This window comes from Triticum aestivum, chromosome 5B (genome assembly GCF_018294505.1).
Source record: "Triticum aestivum cultivar Chinese Spring chromosome 5B, IWGSC CS RefSeq v2.1, whole genome shotgun sequence".
Lineage (NCBI taxonomy): Eukaryota > Viridiplantae > Streptophyta > Magnoliopsida > Poales > Poaceae > Triticum > Triticum aestivum.
Window position 1 is genome coordinate 332258752 of NC_057807.1, and position 4808 is coordinate 332263559.

The following is a 4808-nucleotide window of genomic DNA, read 5'->3' on the forward strand; positions in this document are numbered from 1 at the left end:
GTGCGTTACTGTTAATATCAGTGTAACTCACAAAGGCAACACAGCTCCCCGCATTTCCTTGCTATCCTTATAGGATTCAAGTGGGCAGGCCACTACAAATCCTATTCCCATGTTTACAAAATCCTACGAATCGAAGAGGCCCGAAGAGTTAAAAGTGTCCATCACAACCAACCGTATAGACCTCTACACTGCAAATGTCCCTGCTCATCTTCAGTACAAGGAACATACTATACTACTATCATACTCCCTCCGTTCCAAAATATAAGTTTTGGTAGAGATTTCCACTATGGATCACATATAGATGTATCCAGATACATTTTAGAGTGTAGATTCACTCATTTTGCTCCATATGTAGTCCATCATGGAATCTATACAAAGACTTGTATTTAGGAACGGAGAGAGTACATATTAAAGAAGAACGGAAGAGGAACATGGTAAAGAAGAGCAAGCAGATTTTGGATAATAAAATGTTGGTTGCGCAGTGCCCACACATGATGAACCAGAGCACATTAAGAATGCAACTCCCTGATGTCTCACGACCATTTCAGGCAGTTGGATGAAGATCCTATGTCTCCTAACCCTTCTTCTTCCTTGTCTCTGATTCTTCCCATACAGAACACCGCACGGGCCACCGGCCGGACCACCGACCCCCACCGCCTGTGTTCCTCCACCACCCCCACCCCCACTCCGACCCCCACCCGTGTTGACTTTTCTTCGTTCGGCGAGGCCCCACCATCGCCCCCCACAACCACCCGAGCCCCTTCATTCGCATCGGCGAACTCCGGCGAGCTCTGAAAAATTGACTGACCCAATTTTGAAATTTAGTCTACTGTGATTTAACTAGTGTGGAATATAGAAGGGGAAAACCATAAGCATTGGGAATATAGTGTTGAGCGTGCCATGGCGGATCTGAAGGTGCAAACTGGACAAAGGCAACTTCACAACCAAGACAAGAAATCAGAGTAAAGCAGTGGTGATCTATTTTCTTGCTGCGATAAATAAGTTGAGCAGATATGAAAGAGTACCACCCTGGTGCGGAGCCGTGTATGCATCTACTGAGAATTTGACAGTGCTACGGTAGCCATGGATGTCGGCGGCATGGAAGCAGATCTAGGAGGGTAGACGGTGGCGGTGGGGCATGGTGGACGAGATGGTCGTAGGAGCGGCGCCGGCAAGGTGGACGATGGCGGGGATGAAGCGAGAGGACGGAATGCAAGGATCCCGGTCTGAAGCCGTGGATGAGAGAGGTCGATCTCTTGTAATGGACGGCGGCGTCGAGGTATCAGCTCCGGCATGGTGGAGGAGGACGGTGGTGGATGGGGTGGCGGACGGAGGAGGCTGGGGTGGAGAGGGTGTTTTGGCGCCCATGAAGTACGACTGGGGAAAAGGGAGGTAGAGAGGAAGGGGGGAACCATGTATTCAGGGCACGCTTGTCTCAAATGCGAGGAAATTTACAAACTTAGCCCCCATTTCAAATTTCCTACATCACAGCAATATTAGTCGGTTGGGGATAGGACGGTAATCTTGCATACACCAAATATTTGCCAACGAGAGTTTGTTGTGTTGTACTCTTAGTAGCTAGTTTTTTCCTTGCTTTTCCTTCCTTTTGGCTCTTTTGGCTTATCTCAAGCCTTCTGTACAGTGGAACCTTCTTGTTTTTGTCCTTTTAAATAATATAAAAATTGCAGTGGGGTTTTGCCCTATTGTGTACAGTCAAAAAGGAGAGTTTGTTTTTGGCGCCCACCGTGTATGAATCGGGGAGGGAGTCGATTTCGGCCGAGGACACACTGTGTTTTGGCGCCCACCGTGTATGAATCCGGGTGAGAGGCGGTTATGTCACGTTTGGGTGAAATTACAAACCTACCCCTATGAAAACCTATAGAAATCCAGCAGATAGGCTTTGCATGGCAGGGATAGGCAGTCGTCATTTCCATCTCGGAGATTTTGGTTTTGGGCGGTTACCGTGACTTTCCCTGCTTCGTTCAAATATTGCAGAGTGCACGTTTACCATGCCAACTCAAGTTGAATCCCGTTTGTATTCTATTTTTTCGAGCGGGATCCATTTTCGATTGGAATTAAATTCTATATACATCATTTTTTATATATACTTTCAAAAGCACAGCACCATTTATATATAAATATGGTTAACAAATGGCATGATCTCAGATTCATAAGGTTATATCCATCAATTTGGATTTTCAAATATTTTAAACCACTTTATGTTGAAATCCAATGTATGCATTCCTCGCTAACTGTCTCCAATTAATGTGTGTTTCATGCATTTTTTTACTTCTCAAACATGTATAGTGTGTGAATGTTTCACACACGCAACATATAGTGTAATCCCATTTAGACACTAATTGCATATAAACCATGAATTGTTTGTAATTAAATAATCTATGGATCACCAATATTGATAAACTATATAACATTACTCGTGTGCCCAAATTCAAATGAATATGCATGTTTGATACACCAATTTGCGTTATGATATTATCGATGTCGTGATCTCCAGTTTAAATATTTTAATCCCCTTTAATCCAGATATTCGTCTCATATAGCTATCACTCATGCTTATATAGGACTATCTCTCTAGACCTATACGCGTTCATCGTCTCTTAGGTATCTCTTGTTGGAAATATGCCCTAGAGGCAATAATAAATTGATTATTATTATATTTCCTTGTTCATGATAATCGTTTATTATCCATGCTAGAATTGTATTGATAGGAAACTCAGATACATGTGTGGATACATAGACAACACCATGTCCCTAGTAAGCCTCTAGTTGACTAGCTCGTTAATCAATAGATGGTTACGGTTTCCTGACCATGGACATTGGATGTCGTTGATAACGGGATCACATCATTAGGAGAATGATGTGATGGACAAGACCCAATCCTGAGCCTAGCACAAGATCATGTAGTTCGTATGCTAAAGCTTTTCTAATGTCAAGTATCATTTCCTTAGACCATGAGATTGTGCAACTCCCGGATACCGTAGGAGTGCTTTGGGTGTGCCAAACGTCACAACGTAACTGGCTGACTATAAAGGTACACTACGGGTATCTCTGAAAGTGTCTGTTGGGTTGGCACGAATCGAGATTGGGATTTTGTAACTCCGTGTAAACGGAGAGGTATCTCTGGGCCCACTCGGTAGGACATCATCATAATGTGCACAATGTGACCAAGGGGTTGATCACGGGATGATGTGTTACGGAACGAGTAAAGAGACTTGCCGGTAACGAGATTGAACAAGGTATCGGTATACCGATGATCGAATCTTGGGCAAGTACCATACCGCTAGACAAAGGGAATTGTATACGGGATTGATGAGTCCTTGACATCGTGGTTCATCCGATGAGATCATCGTGGAACATGTGGGAGCCAACATGGGTATCCAGATCCCGCTGTTGGTTATTGACCGGAGAACATCTCGGTCATGTCTGCATGTCTCTCGAACCCGTAGGGTCTACACACTTAAGGTTCGATGACGCTAGGGTTATAAAGGAAGTTTGTATGTGGTTACCGAATGTTTTTCGGAGTCCCGGATGAGATCCCGGATGTCACGAGGAGTTCCGGAATGGTCCGGAGGTAAAGATTTATATATAGGAAGTCCTGTTTCGGCCATCGGGACAAGTTTCGGGGTCATCGGTATTGTACCGGGACCACCGGAAGGGTCCCGGGGGCCCACCGGGTGGGGCCACCTGCCCCGGGGGGCCACATGGGCTGTAGGGGGTGCGCCTTGGCCTACATGGGCCAAGGTCACCAGCCCCAAGAGGCCCATGCGCCTAGGGAACCCTAGAGGGAAGAGTCCTAAAGGGGGAAGGCACCTCCGAGGTGCCTTGGGGAGGATGGACTCCTCCCCCCTCTTGGCCGCACCCTTTTCTTGGAGTAGGGGGCAAGGCTGCGCCTCCCCCTCTCCCCTGCCCCTATATATAGTGGAGGGGAGGGAGGGCATCCAGACCTGAGCCCTTGGCGCCTCCCTCCCTCCCGTGACACCTCCTCCTCTCCCGTAGGTGCTTGGCGAAGCCCTGCAGGATTGCCACGCTCCTCCATCACCACCACGCCGTTGTGCTGCTGCTGGATGGAGTCTTCCTCAACCTCTCCCTCTCTCCTTGCTGGATCAAGGCGTGGGAGACATTGTCGAGCTGTACGTGTGTTGAACGCGGAGGTGCCGTCCGTTCGGCACTAGGATCATCAGTGATCTGAATCACGACGAGTACGACTCCATCAACCCCGTTCACTTGAACGCTTCCGCTTAGCGATCTACAAGGGTATGTAGATGCACTCTCTTTCTACTCGTTGCTGGTCTCTCCATAGATAGATCTTGGTGTTTCGTAGGAAAATTTTTGAATTTCTGCTACGTTCCCCAACAGTGGCATCATGAGCTAGGTATATTGCGTAGATTCTTTGCACGAGTAGAACACAAAGTAGTTGTGGGCGTCGATATTGTTCAATATGCTTGCCGTTACTAGTCTTATCTTGATTCGGCGGCATCGTGGGATGAAGCGGCCCGGACCAACCTTACACGTACGCTTACGTGAGACCGGTTCCACCGACAAACATGCACTAGTTGCATAAGGTGGCTGGCGGGTGTCTGTCTCTCCCACTTTAGTCGGATCGGATTCGATGAAAAGGGTCCTTATGAAGGGTAAATAGCAATTGGCATATCACGTTGTGGTTCATGCGTAGGTAAGAAACGTTCTTGCTAGAAACCCATAGCAGCCACGTAAGACATGCAAACAACAATTAGAGGACGTCTAACTTGTTTTTGCAGGGTATGCTATGTGATGTGATATGGCCAAAG